This window comes from Trachurus trachurus (genome assembly GCF_905171665.1).
Source record: "Trachurus trachurus genome assembly, chromosome: 4".
NCBI classification, from domain to species: domain Eukaryota; kingdom Metazoa; phylum Chordata; class Actinopteri; order Carangiformes; family Carangidae; genus Trachurus; species Trachurus trachurus.
In genome coordinates, this window is record NC_139898.1 from 27,243,884 (window position 1) to 27,264,108 (window position 20,225).

Sequence of the window (20,225 nt, forward strand, 5' to 3'; positions counted from 1 at the left end):
GGTGGTTTTGGAGAAAATGACCAAAAACCAAACAGGCGATTTTAAAAAGACGACAGGTACGCGCCTGTCGTCTTTTTTTGACCAAATTTTTTTTTTTTTTGACCAAAAATTAAAATTTCTCCAAACTCGGATATATCATCTGGGGGTCCGAGGGGAGTCCAACGCAGAAGGTTTGGTTGAAATCGGGCCGGTGGTTTTGGAGAAAATGACCAAAAACCAAACAGGCGATTTTAAAAAGACGACAGGTACGCGCCTGTCGTCTTTTTTTGACCAAATTTTTTTTTTTTTTTTTGACCAAAAATTAAATTTTTTCCAAACTCGGATATATCATCTGGGGGTCCGAGGGGAGTCCAACGCAGAAGGTTTGGTTGAAATCGGGCCGGTGGTTTTGGAGAAAATGACCAAAAACCAAACAGGCGATTTTAAAAAGACGACAGGTACGCGCCTGTCTTTTTTTGACCAATTTTTTTTTTTTTTTTGACCAAAAATTAAAATTTCTCCAAACTCGGATATATCATCTGGGGGTCCGAGGGGAGTCCAACGCAGAAGGTTTGGTTGAAATCGGGCCGGTGGTTTTGGAGAAAATGACCAAAAACCAATGTAGGGACTCAGCCCAGTCAAAATGGAGGATAAGACTGCATGGCTCCTTTGTCTCCCAAACAAAGGAAACCCTCTGAACTCAGCCTCCCAGCGTCCTTCACCTCTTCACACCTAGGTGTGAAACCTCCACTACTGACCCACCGTTGGTCAGGTATGGCCCCAGGACCTGTGAGGTCACAGGCCATATAAAAGGAGAAGTTCCCTTCTCCTCTCTCTCTCTTCGCCCTCTTCTCTTGCCCGCTCTTCAGAAGGAGCTGCTGCTCCTCTCAGCTCCTCACCTGGAGCTACTGCTACAGCTCTCCAATCTCCATGAGGCCTGCAGAAGGCAGACGCCTCCACTGGTAGCGACGCGAGTGCCTACCAACGGATTAAAGAACAAGAACCAGCTAGCCAGCACAACGGTCTGCTAGTTGAGTCAACAAGGAACGGAGCCACAACGCCAAGCAGAGCAACCAACCAACTCTGCAAGGAGAAGGACTCTCCTCAACGGAACTCAAACGACACAGCCAGGACGGCTGTAGTTCACTGGACAGAGACACAATCACTGGACTTAACTTCCACAACAGGACCGGCAAAACCCTGCAACCGCAGGGATCCCCACCAGCACCGGGAACTTCTCACCCTCACGTGACTTGGTAACGTAACTGGGCCTAGTTAGAATTACCTTGCACCTTGACTAAGCATAGAGTACTCCAACCATGCCAATGTATGTATTGATTGAAATCAGTTTAAATACCTGAGCTTGTTGTTGTTGCTTTGTTGTTGTCAGCTATAGCCTCATATTTAGTCAACCTATGTTTAAAATGCAACTTGAGCGTTGAACAAAGGACACAACTTTGTTCACCTCCCCCACATCACATGTGGTTGGTCTTAGAGGCCATCTTAGAGGCCATTTGGTTGTAACTCCCTTTGTCTCAGGACAAAGCAACCATCCTCCATCTTTTCCATTGTCTGAGGTCACACTTCACACCTCACAGACACATGGTCACTGACACATAGCCATACACTCTCACCAACACACACACACACACACGTGTACATAGTGTATGTAGCTTGTCTTAGTTTCATGTTTTGTTATTCCATTTTCTAGATGTGTCCAATAAACTTCCTTGAAACTTTTACTTGTCTGTTAATGTTGTACAATAGTGAGTATGCCAACCTCTATGCAGTAGAACTTCTAAATCCTTCAACTTTGCAGCTATTGATAATGTTAATTTGTTTATAACTATTAATTTAATCATTAAACAAGGTTCTATATTAATAGTTAGCACACCCTTATGAGACTGACTTTGGTACATTGGCTGTCTGGTGCCCCGAGGTGGATTTAATGAAATTAAATCCCATTAATAATTTTTTATAGTAATTATTAATATTTTGGTATTGATATTTTACTAATTTGATAGCCAATAACCCTCTTAATAATAATTTTACTTATAGTTGGTATAACCCCAACATAAATGGTGCTTCCGTTGTGGAGCATCTAAATAGTTCTTAACACCTTTTCTTATAAGTTGTGTTAGAGCACAACATAAATAATGCCCCCTTTGTGAGGCATCATAATAAATCTTAAATACATTTTCTTATAGTTGGGCTAAACCCCTACATAAATGGTGCCCCCTTTGTGAGGCATCATAATAAACCTTAATAACCTTATATTATAGTGGGCTAAACCCCTACATAAATGGAGCCCCCGTGCGAGGCTGTGTACTGTTGGCATTTATTCACATTTGTACAATATTAATTTTGAGCAAAAGTTTGGACATTACTGAAAGTGAAATCCAAAACTGAACTAACCAAAAGTTCACATAAAACCGAGTCTGCTACACGAGTAGACATCTGACTTTGTATGCAGAAGGTGAATTGTGCTGAATTTGGATTTATTCCTGAGTTTTGCTAAAACTCTTTTGAGAATTAAGCCCATTGTGCTGCATCAAGAATTTGCGACTGTTGCTAGTCTATCCGGTTGAGTCTTCTCTGTAGGAACTTTAAGAATTCCTGTCCTGCATTTGAATACCACGTATTCAATGCTACTCTGTTTGAACTGTCAAAATTGGTTGTTTAGCTAAGTGCTCCCCTTACCCTTAACTTTGAGACACAGCGTGCCGCCGGCCCTGTGTAACCTAGAGAGCTTGTACCGGTTGTCACTGCCATGCATTTCAACCTGATTAAGAATAGAGCTTGAAGATAGAGCCACAGTGTGCTGCCAGCCCTGTGAAGTTTTGTACCTTGCTGTCACTCCCAGCTTGAGTTACTGTAAGAAACCACTTGAGTAGTGCAGAGCCAAAGCTACACTACAAGGTGTCTGCCAAGCAACACCACTGCAAACAATTTGCTTTGCTTTATAGGTTTCTCATATTTGCTTAATCTCACCTCCCAGAGTAACAATGGAGAACCCCTCTGTAGAGCAGTTCATGTTTGCCCTGGCTGAGAGCCTAAACCCCGGCTACTCTGAACTCATCAACAAGATGAATCTCAGTGAGTGTAGGAAAGAATTGGACTTGCTACTTAATGACAAATGGGATGCTCAGAGAGCATCCAAGGGCCCGTTGTTACGATGCATGCTTCTGATCTGCCACAGACAGGCCAGTCTTTCAGCTCAGACCAAAGCAACTCTGGAACAAGAGGTAGAGTCCCTAAGAGTGCAAAATGCTAGTCTACTTCAAGAAGTGAAGACAGCAAACCAGAAAGCTTTACGTTACCTAGAAAATTTGCACTCAGCAGAGTTAGATCTCTGTTCACAGAAGGAGGAGTTGTTTAAACTTAGGTCAGAATGGTCTGACTCTCCACAGTCTTTCAGACAAAGTGACTCAGGTTACTCTGGTTCACCCTCCTCCCTTGGAGAAAGGTTAACTCCTTCTCCATGCAGATGGGAACATTCCCCACCTGACCTTAAGTCCTTGGGAACTAAGTCAGCTCCCCAACCTCCACTAAGGTGTCGAGGTAACAGCCACCTGACTTCCCATCTTCCTGATGTAGATAGTGAGGAGACATGTAGTGTAGTACTATCTAGCGTGTATAGTGCATCTTGTTCTCCTCAGCCAGTTAATCAAGCTTTCACCTGTGCTCATCCCTCCAGAGGGGGGACTAGAACATCTCAGAACTGTCCATCCTCTTCCCTGCAACACCAGGAGAGTGATGACAGGTGTTCAGTCCCTGTCTTCCCACCTGAAAGACCCAGAGCACAGGCGGTAGATGTCCAGGATAGCTTAGTCTCGCCTTCATCTGACAGGACCACCCAGTATCCCCGCCTTGAAGTGCTTGAGTTCCTAGCTAAGGACTTACAATTATTTGATCCTGACAATGGTAATCATAACATTGATGATTACCTCAGTGAACTAGACCACAGCCTAGTTGACTTACCAAGCGCTACCCACAGGGAGAAAGTCAAACTTGTGTGGAAAACCAGCTCAAAAGCTGTTCACAAGTTCATGCAGTCACTTCCTCCCAGAGTCAGAGACAACTACCATGATCTTTGTCAAGCACTGTTAGATGAGTTTTCTTCCCCTGTTGATGAGGTCTCAGGAAGAATTGCAGCTTCTCAAATTAAACACTCCCGTCTTGAGCACCCCAGAAACTTTAACAAACGTTTCAGACATGCATATTTTCAGGGAAAGAATGCACCAGGCATGGAGGAAAGCCCCCTTTTTAAGTCTATGTTTGTGAAAAATCTTCACCCCTCAATATACATGCAGGTTGCACTCATGACAAGGAAGGGTGAGCTCTCAATGCATGAAGTTCGGAAGATGACATATGTGACCTGGGAAACTCTAGTCTCTTTCAAGACACAGGGGAAAACAACTGAGCCCAGCAGCTCAAACCCCCATGTGTCACACAGACCTGCACGCTCAAGACCTCACCCTCGCAACACGCCAAAGGGGGGTGACAGACGGCCACGTCCAGACACTGAGCGCAACCGCCGTGTCCACCAGCTGCATAGAGATAAGCATTCACACAGTAGAAGCTGTAGGAAGCCTTATGCTCAAATTGTGGCCCAAAACTATGAGCAATCAGATGATAGCCCCATCATCTCTGACCACAGTGTAAAACATGGTCAGCACCTTTCAGATAGTGACAGTGCTTCTGAATGCCTCTCTGTCTCCAGCTACCAGGAGCGTTACAGCCCTGAGCCATGTGTGAGGAAACACCAAAGACACAAAAGCTCCAGAGCTTCCTCCTCACACCACAGACAATCAAACAAGTACTAGTGCAGGATTCCTTGATTTTCTTACAGTTAGAGCTCAGCATGGTTTTGTTAGCAACAGCAGCTAATTCTGATTTGATTCAGCCATCACTGTGATTTCTGCAAGTAATCTTGGATTGACTCCTCTGCAGTATCTTATTAATGACATTGTATTTACCGTTAGACACCTATCATGACATGTCATTCACCTCTCTCACCATAGCATCACTAACACCCACATTCCATCATTTACACTGACGAATAACTAGAAGATGTTATTTTGTGTTGTGTTACGTTTAATTCTGTATGTATGTGGATTGTGTTCTGTAATTTGTCTATGCTTAGCCAAGATAGATAGAAACCAAATGCCCAGTTGGTTTGTGAACTGCCCAGATATCATTTTGAATGGACTATGGACTATATGGTGCTCACAGGATCACACATCACGTGGGATCCTGAGACCAAAGGGGGGATGTAGGGACTCAGCCCAGTCAAAATGGAGGATAAGACTGCATGGCTCCTTTGTCTCCCAAACAAAGGAAACCCTCTGAACTCAGCCTCCCAGCGTCCTTCACCTCTTCACACCTAGGTGTGAAACCTCCACTACTGACCCACCGTTGGTCAGGTATGGCCCCAGGACCTGTGAGGTCACAGGCCATATAAAAGGAGAAGTTCCCTTCTCCTCTCTCTCTCTTCGCCCTCTTCTCTTGCCCGCTCTTCAGAAGGAGCTGCTGCTCCTCTCAGCTCCTCACCTGGAGCTACTGCTACAGCTCTCCAATCTCCATGAGGCCTGCAGAAGGCAGACGCCTCCACTGGTAGCGACGCGAGTGCCTACCAACGGATTAAAGAACAAGAACCAGCTAGCCAGCACAACGGTCTGCTAGTTGAGTCAACAAGGAACGGAGCCACAACGCCAAGCAGAGCAACCAACCAACTCTGCAAGGAGAAGGACTCTCCTCAACGGAACTCAAACGACACAGCCAGGACGGCTGTAGTTCACTGGACAGAGACACAATCACTGGACTTAACTTCCACAACAGGACCGGCAAAACCCTGCAACCGCAGGGATCCCCACCAGCACCGGGAACTTCTCACCCTCACGTGACTTGGTAACGTAACTGGGCCTAGTTAGAATTACCTTGCACCTTGACTAAGCATAGAGTACTCCAACCATGCCAATGTATGTATTGATTGAAATCAGTTTAAATACCTGAGCTTGTTGTTGTTGCTTTGTTGTTGTCAGCTATAGCCTCATATTTAGTCAACCTATGTTTAAAATGCAACTTGAGCGTTGAACAAAGGACACAACTTTGTTCACCTCCCCCACATCACATGTGGTTGGTCTTAGAGGCCATCTTAGAGGCCATTTGGTTGTAACTCCCTTTGTCTCAGGACAAAGCAACCATCCTCCATCTTTTCCATTGTCTGAGGTCACACTTCACACCTCACAGACACATGGTCACTGACACATAGCCATACACTCTCACCAACACACACACACACACACGTGTACATAGTGTATGTAGCTTGTCTTAGTTTCATGTTTTGTTATTCCATTTTCTAGATGTGTCCAATAAACTTCCTTGAAACTTTTACTTGTCTGTTAATGTTGTACAATAGTGAGTATGCCAACCTCTATGCAGTAGAACTTCTAAATCCTTCAACTTTGCAGCTATTGATAATGTTAATTTGTTTATAACTATTAATTTAATCATTAAACAAGGTTCTATATTAATAGTTAGCACACCCTTATGAGACTGACTTTGGTACATTGGCTGTCTGGTGCCCCGAGGTGGATTTAATGAAATTAAATCCCATTAATAATTTTTTATAGTAATTATTAATATTTTGGTATTGATATTTTACTAATTTGATAGCCAATAACCCTCTTAATAATAATTTTACTTATAGTTGGTATAACCCCAACATAAATGGTGCTTCCGTTGTGGAGCATCTAAATAGTTCTTAACACCTTTTCTTATAAGTTGTGTTAGAGCACAACATAAATAATGCCCCCTTTGTGAGGCATCATAATAAATCTTAAATACATTTTCTTATAGTTGGGCTAAACCCCTACATAAATGGTGCCCCCTTTGTGAGGCATCATAATAAACCTTAATAACCTTATATTATAGTGGGCTAAACCCCTACACCAAACAGGCGATTTTAAAAAGACGACAGGTACGCGCCTGTCGTCTTTTTTTGACCAATTTTTTTTTTTTTTTATACCAAAAATTAAAATTTCTCCAAACTCGGATATATCATCTGGGGGTCCGAGGGGAGTCCAACGCAGAAGGTTTGGTTGAAATCGGGCCGGTGGTTTTGGAGAAAATGACCAAAAACCAAACAGGCGATTTTAAAAAGACGACAGGTACGCGCCTGTCGTCTTTTTTTGACCAAATTTTTTTTTTTTTTGACCAAAAATTAAAATTTCTCCAAACTCGGATATATCATCTGGGGGTCCGAGGGGAGTCCAACGCAGAAGGTTTGGTTGAAATCGGGCCGGTGGTTTTGGAGAAAATGACCAAAAACCAAACAGGCGATTTTAAAAAGACGACAGGTACGCGCCTGTCGTCTTTTTTTGACCAAATTTTTTTTTTTTTTATACCAAAAATTTATTTTTTTCCAAACCCGGATATATCATCTGGGGGTCCGAGGGGAGTCCAACGCAGAAGGTATGGTTGAAATCGGGCCGGTGGTTTTGGAGAAAATGACCAAAAACCAAACAGGCGATTTTAAAAAGACGACAGGTACGCGCCTGTCGTCTTTTTTTGACCAAATTTTTTTTTTTTTTTTTGACCAAAAATTTAATTTTTTCCAAACTCGGATATATCATCTGGGGGTCCGAGGGGAGTCCAACGCAGAAGGTTTGGTTGAAATCGGGCCGGTGGTTTTGGAGAAAATGACCAAAAACCAAACAGGCGATTTTAAAAAGACGACAGGTACGCGCCTGTCTTTTTTTGACCAATTTTTTTTTTTTTTTTGACCAAAAATTAAAATTTCTCCAAACTCGGATATATCATCTGGGGGTCCGAGGGGAGTCCAACGCAGAAGGTTTGGTTGAAATCGGGCCGGTGGTTTTGGAGAAAATGACCAAAAACCAAACAGGCGATTTTAAAAAGACGACAGGTACGCGCCTGTCGTCTTTTTTTGACCAAATTTTTTTTTTTTTTGACCAAAAATTAAAATTTCTCCAAACTCGGATATATCATCTGGGGGTCCGAGGGGAGTCCAACGCAGAAGGTTTGGTTGAAATCGGGCCGGTGGTTTTGGAGAAAATGACCAAAAACCAAACAGGCGATTTTAAAAAGACGACAGGTACGCGCCTGTCGTCTTTTTTTGACCAAATTTTTTTTTTTTTGACCAAAAATTTAAATTTCTCCAAACTCGGATATATCATCTGGGGGTCCGAGGGGAGTCCAACGCAGAAGGTTTGGTTGAAATCGGGCCGGTGGTTTTGGAGAAAATGACCAAAAACCAAACAGGCGATTTTAAAAAGACGACAGGTACGCGCCTGTCGTCTTTTTTTGACCAATTTTTTTTTTTTTTTATACCAAAAATTAAAATTTCTCCAAACTCGGATATATCATCTGGGGGTCCGAGGGGAGTCCAACGCAGAAGGTTTGGTTGAAATCGGGCCGGTGGTTTTGGAGAAAATGACCAAAAACCAAACAGGCGATTTTAAAAAGACGACAGGTACGCGCCTGTCGTCTTTTTTTGACCAAATTTTTTTTTTTTTTGACCAAAAATTAAAATTTCTCCAAACTCGGATATATCATCTGGGGGTCCGAGGGGAGTCCAACGCAGAAGGTTTGGTTGAAATCGGGCCGGTGGTTTTGGAGAAAATGACCAAAAACCAAACAGGCGATTTTAAAAAGACGACAGGTACGCGCCTGTCGTCTTTTTTTGACCAAATTTTTTTTTTTTTTATACCAAAAATTTATTTTTTTCCAAACTCGGATATATCATCTGGGGGTCCGAGGGGAGTCCAACGCAGAAGGTTTGGTTGAAATCGGGCCGGTGGTTTTGGAGAAAATGACCAAAAACCAAACAGGCGATTTTAAAAAGACGACAGGTACGCGCCTGTCGTCTTTTTTTGACCAATTTTTTTTTTTTTTTGACCAAAAATTAAAATTTCTCCAAACTCGGATATATCATCTGGGGGTCCGAGGGGAGTCCAACGCAGAAGGTTTGGTTGAAATCGGGCCGGTGGTTTTGGAGAAAATGACCAAAAACCAAACAGGCGATTTTAAAAAGACGACAGGTACGCGCCTGTCGTCTTTTTTTGACCAAATTTTTTTTTTTTTTTTTGACCAAAAATTAAATTTTTTCCAAACTCGGATATATCATCTGGGGGTCCGAGGGGAGTCCAACGCAGAAGGTTTGGTTGAAATCGGGCCGGTGGTTTTGGAGAAAATGACCAAAAACCAAACAGGCGATTTTAAAAAGACGACAGGTACGCGCCTGTCTTTTTTTGACCAATTTTTTTTTTTTTTTTGACCAAAAATTAAAATTTCTCCAAACTCGGATATATCATCTGGGGGTCCGAGGGGAGTCCAACGCAGAAGGTTTGGTTGAAATCGGGCCGGTGGTTTTGGAGAAAATGACCAAAAACCAAACAGGCGATTTTAAAAAGACGACAGGTACGCGCCTGTCGTCTTTTTTTGACCAATTTTTTTTTTTTTTTATACCAAAAATTAAAATTTCTCCAAACTCGGATATATCATCTGGGGGTCCGAGGGGAGTCCAACGCAGAAGGTTTGGTTGAAATCGGGCCGGTGGTTTTGGAGAAAATGACCAAAAACCAAACAGGCGATTTTAAAAAGACGACAGGTACGCGCCTGTCGTCTTTTTTTGACCAAATTTTTTTTTTTTTTGACCAAAAATTAAAATTTCTCCAAACTCGGATATATCATCTGGGGGTCCGAGGGGAGTCCAACGCAGAAGGTTTGGTTGAAATCGGGCCGGTGGTTTTGGAGAAAATGACCAAAAACCAAACAGGCGATTTTAAAAAGACGACAGGTACGCGCCTGTCGTCTTTTTTTGACCAAATTTTTCTTTTTTTTATACCAAAAATTTATTTTTTTCCAAACTCGGATATATCATCTGGGGGTCCGAGGGGAGTCCAACGCAGAAGGTTTGGTTGAAATCGGGCCGGTGGTTTTGGAGAAAATGACCAAAAACCAAACAGGCGATTTTAAAAAGACGACAGGTACGCGCCTGTCGTCTTTTTTTGACCAAATTTTTTTTTTTTTTTTTGACCAAAAATTTAATTTTTTCCAAACTCTGATATATCATCTGGGGGTCCGAGGGGAGTCCAACGCAGAAGGTTTGGTTGAAATCGGGCAGGTGGTTTTGGAGAAAATGACCAAAAACCAAACAGGCGATTTTAAAAAGACGACAGGTACGCGCCTGTCGTCTTTTTTTGACAATTTTTTTTTTTTTTATACCAAAAATTAAAATTTCTCCAAACTCGGATATATCATCTGGGGGTCCGAGGGGAGTCCAACGCAGAAGGTTTGGTTGAAATCGGGCCGGTGGTTTTGGAGAAAATGACCAAAAACCAAACAGGCGATTTTAAAAAGACGACAGGTACGCGCCTGTCTTTTTTTGACCAATTTTTTTTTTTTTTTTTGACCAAAAATTAAAATTTCTCCAAACTCGGATATATCATCTGGGGGTCCGAGGGGAGTCCAACGCAGAAGGTTTGGTTGAAATCGGGCCGGTGGTTTTGGAGAAAATGACCAAAAACCAAACAGGCGATTTTAAAAAGACGACAGGTACGCGCCTGTCGTCTTTTTTTGACCAATTTTTTTTTTCTTTATACCAAAAATTAAAATTTCTCCAAACTCGGATATATCATCTGGGGGTCCGAGGGGAGTCCAACGCAGAAGGTTTGGTTGAAATCGGGCCGGTGGTTTTGGAGAAAATGACCAAAAACCAAACAGGCGATTTTAAAAAGACGACAGGTACGCGCCTGTCGTCTTTTTTTGACCAAATTTTTTTTTTTTTTGACCAAAAATTAAAATTTCTCCAAACTCGGATATATCATCTGGGGGTCCGAGGGGAGTCCAACGCAGAAGGTTTGGTTGAAATCGGGCCGGTGGTTTTGGAGAAAATGACCAAAAACCAAACAGGCGATTTTAAAAAGACGACAGGTACGCGCCTGTCGTCTTTTTTTGACCAAATTTTTTTTTTTTTTGACCAAAAATTAAAATTTCTCCAAACTCGGATATATCATCTGGGGGTCCGAGGGGAGTCCAACGCAGAAGGTTTGGTTGAAATCGGGCCGGTGGTTTTGGAGAAAATGACTAAAAACCAAACAGGCGATTTTAAAAAGACGACAGGTACGCGCCTGTCGTCTTTTTTTGACCAAATTTTTTTTTTTTTTATACCAAAAATTTATTTTTTTCCAAACTCGGATATATCATCTGGGGGTCCGAGGGGAGTCCAACGCAGAAGGTTTGGTTGAAATCGGGCCGGTGGTTTTGGAGAAAATGACCAAAAACCAAACAGGCGATTTTAAAAAGACGACAGGTACGCGCCTGTCGTCTTTTTTTGACCAAATTTTTTTTTTTTTTGACCAAAAATTAAAATTTCTCCAAACTCGGATATATCATCTGGGGGTCCGAGGGGAGTCCAACGCAGAAGGTTTGGTTGAAATCGGGCCGGTGGTTTTGGAGAAAATGACCAAAAACCAAACAGGCGATTTTAAAAAGACGACAGGTACGCGCCTGTCGTCTTTTTTTGACCAAATTTTTTTTTTTTTTATACCAAAAATTTATTTTTTTCCAAACTCGGATATATCATCTGGGGGTCCGAGGGGAGTCCAACGCAGAAGGTTTGGTTGAAATCGGGCCGGTGGTTTTGGAGAAAATGACCAAAAACCAAACAGGCGATTTTAAAAAGACGACAGGTACGCGCCTGTCGTCTTTTTTTGACCAAATTTTTTTTTTTTTTTTTGACCAAAAATTTAATTTTTTCCAAACTCTGATATATCATCTGGGGGTCCGAGGGGAGTCCAACGCAGAAGGTTTGGTTGAAATCGGGCCGGTGGTTTTGGAGAAAATGACCAAAAACCAAACAGGCGATTTTAAAAAGACGACAGGTACGCGCCTGTCGTCTTTTTTTGACAATTTTTTTTTTTTTTATACCAAAAATTAAAATTTCTCCAAACTCGGATATATCATCTGGGGGTCCGAGGGGAGTCCAACGCAGAAGGTTTGGTTGAAATCGGGCCGGTGGTTTTGGAGAAAATGACCAAAAACCAAACAGGCGATTTTAAAAAGACGACAGGTACGCGCCTGTCTTTTTTTGACCAATTTTTTTTTTTTTTTTTGACCAAAAATTAAAATTTCTCCAAACTCGGATATATCATCTGGGGGTCCGAGGGGAGTCCAACGCAGAAGGTTTGGTTGAAATCGGGCCGGTGGTTTTGGAGAAAATGACCAAAAACCAAACAGGCGATTTTAAAAAGACGACAGGTACGCGCCTGTCGTCTTTTTTTGACCAATTTTTTTTTTTTTTATACCAAAAATTAAAATTTCTCCAAACTCGGATATATCATCTGGGGGTCCGAGGGGAGTCCAACGCAGAAGGTTTGGTTGAAATCGGGCCGGTGGTTTTGGAGAAAATGACCAAAAACCAAACAGGCGATTTTAAAAAGACGACAGGTACGCGCCTGTCGTCTTTTTTTGACCAAATTTTTTTTTTTTTTGACCAAAAATTAAAATTTCTCCAAACTCGGATATATCATCTGGGGGTCCGAGGGGAGTCCAACGCAGAAGGTTTGGTTGAAATCGGGCCGGTGGTTTTGGAGAAAATGACCAAAAACCAAACAGGCGATTTTAAAAAGACGACAGGTACGCGCCTGTCGTCTTTTTTTGACCAAATTTTTTTTTTTTTTTTACCAAAAATTAAAATTTCTCCAAACTCGGATATATCATCTGGGGGTCCGAGGGGAGTCCAACGCAGAAGGTTTGGTTGAAATCGGGCCGGTGGTTTTGGAGAAAATGACCAAAAACCAAACAGGCGATTTTAAAAAGACGACAGGTACGCGCCTGTCGTCTTTTTTTGACCAAATTTTTTTTTTTTTTTATACCAAAAATTTATTTTTTTCCAAACTCGGATATATCATCTGGGGGTCCGAGGGGAGTCCAACGCAGAAGGTTTGGTTGAAATCGGGCCGGTGGTTTTGGAGAAAATGACCAAAAACCAAACAGGCGATTTTAAAAAGACGACAGGTACGCGCCTGTCGTCTTTTTTTGACCAAATTTTTTTTTTTTTTTGACCAAAAATTAAAATTTCTCCAAACTCGGATATATCATCTGGGGGTCCGAGGGGAGTCCAACGCAGAAGGTTTGGTTGAAATCGGGCCGGTGGTTTTGGAGAAAATGACCAAAAACCAAACAGGCGATTTTAAAAAGACGACAGGTACGCGCCTGTCGTCTTTTTTTGACCAAATTTTTTTTTTTTTTTTGACCAAAAATTAAATTTTTCCAAACTCGGATATATCATCTGGGGGTCCGAGGGGAGTCCAACGCAGAAGGTTTGGTTGAAATCGGGCCGGTGGTTTTGGAGAAAATGACCAAAAACCAAACAGGCGATTTTAAAAAGACGACAGGTACGCGCCTGTCTTTTTTTGACCAATTTTTTTTTTTTTTTTGACCAAAAATTAAAATTTCTCCAAACTCGGATATATCATCTGGGGGTCCGAGGGGAGTCCAACGCAGAAGGTTTGGTTGAAATCGGGCCGGTGGTTTTGGAGAAAATGACCAAAAACCAAACAGGCGATTTTAAAAAGACGACAGGTACGCGCCTGTCGTCTTTTTTTGACCAAATTTTTTTTTTTTTTTTTGACCAAAAATTTAATTTTTTCCAAACTCTGATATATCATCTGGGGGTCCGAGGGGAGTCCAACGCAGAAGGTTTGGTTGAAATCGGGCAGGTGGTTTTGGAGAAAATGACCAAAAACCAAACAGGCGATTTTAAAAAGACGACAGGTACGCGCCTGTCGTCTTTTTTTGACAATTTTTTTTTTTTTTATACCAAAAATTAAAATTTCTCCAAACTCGGATATATCATCTGGGGGTCCGAGGGGAGTCCAACGCAGAAGGTTTGGTTGAAATCGGGCCGGTGGTTTTGGAGAAAATGACCAAAAACCAAACAGGCGATTTTAAAAAGACGACAGGTACGCGCCTGTCTTTTTTTGACCAATTTTTTTTTTTTTTTTTGACCAAAAATTAAAATTTCTCCAAACTCGGATATATCATCTGGGGGTCCGAGGGGAGTCCAACGCAGAAGGTTTGGTTGAAATCGGGCCGGTGGTTTTGGAGAAAATGACCAAAAACCAAACAGGCGATTTTAAAAAGACGACAGGTACGCGCCTGTCGTCTTTTTTTGACCAATTTTTTTTTTCTTTATACCAAAAATTAAAATTTCTCCAAACTCGGATATATCATCTGGGGGTCCGAGGGGAGTCCAACGCAGAAGGTTTGGTTGAAATCGGGCCGGTGGTTTTGGAGAAAATGACCAAAAACCAAACAGGCGATTTTAAAAAGACGACAGGTACGCGCCTGTCGTCTTTTTTTGACCAAATTTTTTTTTTTTTTTGACCAAAAATTAAAATTTCTCCAAACTCGGATATATCATCTGGGGGTCCGAGGGGAGTCCAACGCAGAAGGTTTGGTTGAAATCGGGCCGGTGGTTTTGGAGAAAATGACCAAAAACCAAACAGGCGATTTTAAAAAGACGACAGGTACGCGCCTGTCGTCTTTTTTTGACCAAATTTTTTTTTTTTTTATACCAAAAATTTATTTTTTTCCAAACTCGGATATATCATCTGGGGGTCCGAGGGGAGTCCAACGCAGAAGGTATGGTTGAAATCGGGCCGGTGGTTTTGGAGAAAATGACCAAAAACCAAACAGGCGATTTTAAAAAGACGACAGGTACGCGCCTGTCGTCTTTTTTTGACCAAATTTTTTTTTTTTTTTTGACCAAAAATTTAATTTTTCCAAACTCGGATATATCATCTGGGGGTCCGAGGGGAGTCCAACGCAGAAGGTTTGGTTGAAATCGGGCCGGTGGTTTTGGAGAAAATGACCAAAAACCAAACAGGCGATTTTAAAAAGACGACAGGTACGCGCCGGTCTTTTTTTGACCAATTTTTTTTTTTTTTTTGACCAAAAATTAAAATTTCTCCAAACTCGGATATATCATCTGGGGGTCCGAGGGGAGTCCAACGCAGAAGGTTTGGTTGAAATCGGGCCGGTGGTTTTGGAGAAAATGACCAAAAACCAAACAGGCGATTTTAAAAAGACGACAGGTACGCGCCTGTCGTCTTTTTTTGACCAAATTTTTTTTTTTTTTTGACCAAAAATTAAAATTTCTCCAAACTCGGATATATCATCTGGGGGTCCGAGGGGAGTCCAACGCAGAAGGTTTGGTTGAAATCGGGCCGGTGGTTTTGGAGAAAATGACCAAAAACCAAACAGGCGATTTTAAAAAGACGACAGGTACGCGCCTGTCGTCTTTTTTTGACCAAATTTTTTTTTTTTTTGACCAAAATTTAAATTTCTCCAAACTCGGATATATCATCTGGGGGTCCGAGGGGAGTCCAACGCAGAAGGTTTGGTTGAAATCGGGCCGGTGGTTTTGGAGAAAATGACCAAAAACCAAACAGGCGATTTTAAAAAGACGACAGGTACGCGCCTGTCGTCTTTTTTTGACCAATTTTTTTTTTTTTTTATACCAAAAATTAAAATTTCTCCAAACTCGGATATATCATCTGGGGGTCCGAGGGGAGTCCAACGCAGAAGGTTTGGTTGAAATCGGGCCGGTGGTTTTGGAGAAAATGACCAAAAACCAAACAGGCGATTTTAAAAAGACGACAGGTACGCGCCTGTCGTCTTTTTTTGACCAAATTTTTTTTTTTTTTATACCAAAAATTTAATTTTTTCCAAACTCGGATATATCATCTGGGGGTCCGAGGGGAGTCCAACGCAGAAGGTTTGGTTGAAATCGGGCCGGTGGTTTTGGAGAAAATGACCAAAAACCAAACAGGCGATTTTAAAAAGACGACAGGTACGCGCCTGTCGTCTTTTTTTGACCAAATTTTTTTTTTTTTTTTTGACCAAAAATTTAATTTTTTCCAAACTCTGATATATCATCTGGGGGTCCGAGGGGAGTCCAACGCAGAAGGTTTGGTTGAAATCGGGCAGGTGGTTTTGGAGAAAATGACCAAAAACCAAACAGGCGATTTTAAAAAGACGACAGGTACGCGCCTGTCGTCTTTTTTTGACCAAATTTTTTTTTTTTTTTTTGACCAAAAATTTAATTTTTTCCAAACTCGGATATATCATCTGGGGGTCCGAGGGGAGTCCAACGCAGAAGGTTTGGTTGAAATCGGGCCGGTGGTTTTGGAGAAAATGACCAAAAACCAAACAGGCGATTTTAAAAAGACGACAGATACGCGCCTGTCTTTTTTTGACCAATTTTTTTTTTTTTTTTGACCAAAAATTAAAATTTCTCCAAACTCGGATATATCATCTGGGGGTCCGAGGGGAGTCCAACGCAGAAGGTTTGGTTGAAATCGGGCCGGTGGTTTTGGAGAAAATGACCAAAAACCAAACAGGCGATTTTAAAAAGACGACAGGTACGCGCCTGTCGTCTTTTTTTGACCAATTTTTTTTTTTTTTTATACCAAAAATTAAAATTTCTCCAAACTCGGATATATCATCTGGGGGTCCGAGGGGAGTCCAACGCAGAAGGTTTGGTTGAAATCGGGCCAGTGGTTTTGGAGAAAATGACCAAAAACCAAACAGGCGATTTTAAAAAGACGACAGGTACGCGCCTGTCGTCTTTTTTTGACCAAATTTTTTTTTTTTTTGACCAAAAATTAAAATTTCTCCAAACTCGGATATATCATCTGGGGGTCCGAGGGGAGTCCAACGCAGAAGGTTTGGTTGAAATCGGGCCGGTGGTTTTGGAGAGAATGACCAAAAACCAAACAGGCGATTTTAAAAAGACGACAGGTACGCGCCTGTCGTCTTTTTTTGACCAAATTTTTTTTTTTTTTATACCAAAAATTTATTTTTTTCCAAACCCGGATATATCATCTGGGGGTCCGAGGGGAGTCCAACGCAGAAGGTTTGGTTGAAATCGGGCCGGTGGTTTTGGAGAAAATGACCAAAAACCAAACAGGCGATTTTAAAAAGACGACAGGTACGCGCCTGTCGTCTTTTTTTGACCAAATTTTTTTTTTTTTTTTTGACCAAAAATTTAATTTTTTCCAAACTCGGATATATCATCTGGGGGTCCGAGGGGAGTCCAACGCAGAAGGTTTGGTTGAAATCGGGCCGGTGGTTTTGGAGAAAATGACCAAAAACCAAACAGGCGATTTTAAAAAGACGACAGGTACGCGCCTGTCTTTTTTTGACCAATTTTTTTTTTTTTTTTGACCAAAAATTAAAATTTCTCCAAACTCGGATATATCATCTGGGGGTCCGAGGGGAGTCCAACGCAGAAGGTTTGGTTGAAATCGGGCCGGTGGTTTTGGAGAAAATGACCAAAAACTAAACAGGCGATTTTAAAAAGACGACAGGTACGCGCCTGTCGTCTTTTTTTGACCAATTTTTTTTTTTTTTTATACCAAAAATTAAAATTTCTCCAAACTCGGATATATCATCTGGGGGTCCGAGGGGAGTCCAACGCAGAAGGTTTGGTTGAAATCGGGCCGGTGGTTTTGGAGAAAATGACCAAAAACCAAACAGGCGATTTTAAAAAGACGACAGGTACGCGCCTGTCGTCTTTTTTTGACCAATTTTTTTTTTTTTTTTTGACCAAAAATTTAATTTTTCCAAACTCGGATATATCATCTGGGGGTCCGAGGGGAGTCCAACGCAGAAGGTTTGGTTGAAATCGGGCCGGTGGTTTTGGAGAAAATGACCAAAAACCAAACAGGCGATTTTAAAAAGACGACAGGTACGCGCCTGTCTTTTTTTGACCAATTTTTTTTTTTTTTTTGACCAAAAATTAAAATTTCTCCAAACTCGGATATATCATCTGGGGGTCCGAGGGGAGTCCAACGCAGAAGGTTTGGTTGAAATCGGGCCGGTGGTTTTGGAGAAAATGACCAAAAACCAAACAGGCGATTTTAAAAAGACGACAGGTACGCGCCTGTCGTCTTTTTTTGACCAAATTTTTTTTTTTTTTTGACCAAAAATTAAAATTTCTCCAAACTCGGATATATCATCTGGGGGTCCGAGGGGAGTCCAACGCAGAAGGTTTGGTTGAAATCGGGCCGGTGGTTTTGGAGAAAATGACCAAAAACCAAACAGGCGATTTTAAAAAGACGACAGGTACGCGCCTGTCGTCTTTTTTTGACCAAATTTTTTTTTTTTTTGACCAAAAATTTAAATTTCTCCAAACTCGGATATATCATCTGGGGGTCCGAGGGGAGTCCAACGCAGAAGGTTTGGTTGAAATCGGGCCGGTGGTTTTGGAGAAAATGACCAAAAACCAAACAGGCGATTTTAAAAAGACGACAGGTACGCGCCTGTCGTCTTTTTTTGACCAAATTTTTTTTTTTTTTTGACCAAAAATTAAAATTTCTCCAAACTCGGATATATCATCTGGGGGTCCGAGGGGAGTCCAACGCAGAAGGTTTGGTTGAAATCGGGCCGGTGGTTTTGGAGAAAATGACCAAAAACCAAACAGGCGATTTTAAAAAGACGACAGGTACGCGCCTGTCGTCTTTTTTTGACCAAATTTTTTTTTTTTTTATACCAAAAATTAATTTTTTCCAAACTCGGATATATCATCTGGGGGTCCGAGGGGAGTCCAACGCAGAAGGTTTGGTTGAAATCGGGCCGGTGGTTTTGGAGAAAATGACCAAAAACCAAACAGGCGATTTTAAAAAGACGACAGGTACGCGCCTGTCGTCTTTTTTTGACCAAATTTTTTTTTTTTTTTTGACCAAAAATTTAATTTTTTCCAAACTCGGATATATCATCTGGGGGTCCGAGGGGAGTCCAACGCAGAAGGTTTGGTTGAAATCGGGCCGGTGGTTTTGGAGAAAATGACCAAAAACCAAACAGGCGATTTTAAAAAGACGACAGATACGCGCCTGTCTTTTTTTGACCAATTTTTTTTTTTTTTTTGACCAAAAATTAAAATTTCTCCAAACTCGGATATATCATCTGGGGGTCCGAGGGGAGTCCAACGCAGAAGGTTTGGTTGAAATCGGGCCGGTGGTTTTGGAGAAAATGACCAAAAACCAAACAGGCGATTTTAAAAAGACGACAGGTACGCGCCTGTCGTCTTTTTTTGACCAATTTTTTTTTTTTTTATACCAAAAATTAAAATTTCTCCAAACTCGGATATATCATCTGGGGGTCCGAGGGGAGTCCAACGCAGAAGGTTTGGTTGAAATCGGGCCAGTGGTTTTGGAGAAAATGACCAAAAACCAAACAGGCGATTTTAAAAAGACGACAGGTACGCGCCTGTCGTCTTTTTTTGACCAAATTTTTTTTTTTTTTGACCAAAAATTAAAATTTCTCCAAACTCGGATATATCATCTGGGGGTCCGAGGGGAGTCCAACGCAGAAGGTTTGGTTGAAATCGGGCCGGTGGTTTTGGAGAAAATGACCAAAAACCAAACAGGCGATTTTAAAAAGACGACAGGTACGCGCCTGTCGTCTTTTTTTGACCAAATTTTTTTTTTTTTTATACCAAAAATTTATTTTTTTCCAAACCCGGATATATCATCTGGGGGTCCGAGGGGAGTCCAACGCAGAAGGTTTGGTTGAAATCGGGCCGGTGGTTTTGGAGAAAATGACCAAAAACCAAACAGGCGATTTTAAAAAGACGACAGTTACGCGCCTGTCGTCTTTTTTTGACCAAATTTTTTTTTTTTTTTTTGACCAAAAATTTAATTTTTTCCAAACTCGGATATATCATCTGGGGGTCCGAGGGGAGTCCAACGCAGAAGGTTTGGTTGAAATCGGGCCGGTGGTTTTGGAGAAAATGACCAAAAACCAAACAGGCGATTTTAAAAAGACGACAGGTACGCGCCTGTCTTTTTTTGACCAATTTTTTTTTTTTTTTAGACCAAAAATTAAAATTTCTCCAAACTCGGATATATCATCTGGGGGTCCGAGGGGAGTCCAACGCAGAAGGTTTGGTTGAAATCGGGCCGGTGGTTTTGGAGAAAATGACCAAAAACCAAACAGGCGATTTTAAAAAGACGACAGGTACGCGCCTGTCGTCTTTTTTTGACCAATTTTTTTTTTTTTTTATACCAAAAATTAAAATTTCTCCAAACTCGGATATATCATCTGGGGGTCCGAGGGGAGTCCAACGCAGAAGGTTTGGTTGAAATCGGGCCGGTGGTTTTGGAGAAAATGACCAAAAACCAAACAGGCGATTTTAAAAAGACGACAGGTAC

At 41.6% G+C, this 20,225-nt stretch overlaps 1 pseudogene across 1 annotated transcript in view; it reads left to right on the plus strand.

Annotated features, from left to right (window-relative positions):
- The first annotated feature begins 2,984 nt into the window (after positions 1-2,984).
- The window catches only part of LOC310985330 (glutathione hydrolase-like YwrD proenzyme), a 21,505-nt pseudogene continuing 4,264 nt past the window's right edge, over positions 2,985-20,225 (plus strand). The window contains exons 1-2 of the transcript in view: positions 2,985-3,075; positions 3,677-3,788. The product of the transcript in view is annotated as a glutathione hydrolase-like YwrD proenzyme (transcript). The remainder of the gene's footprint in view (positions 3,076-3,676; positions 3,789-20,225) is intronic.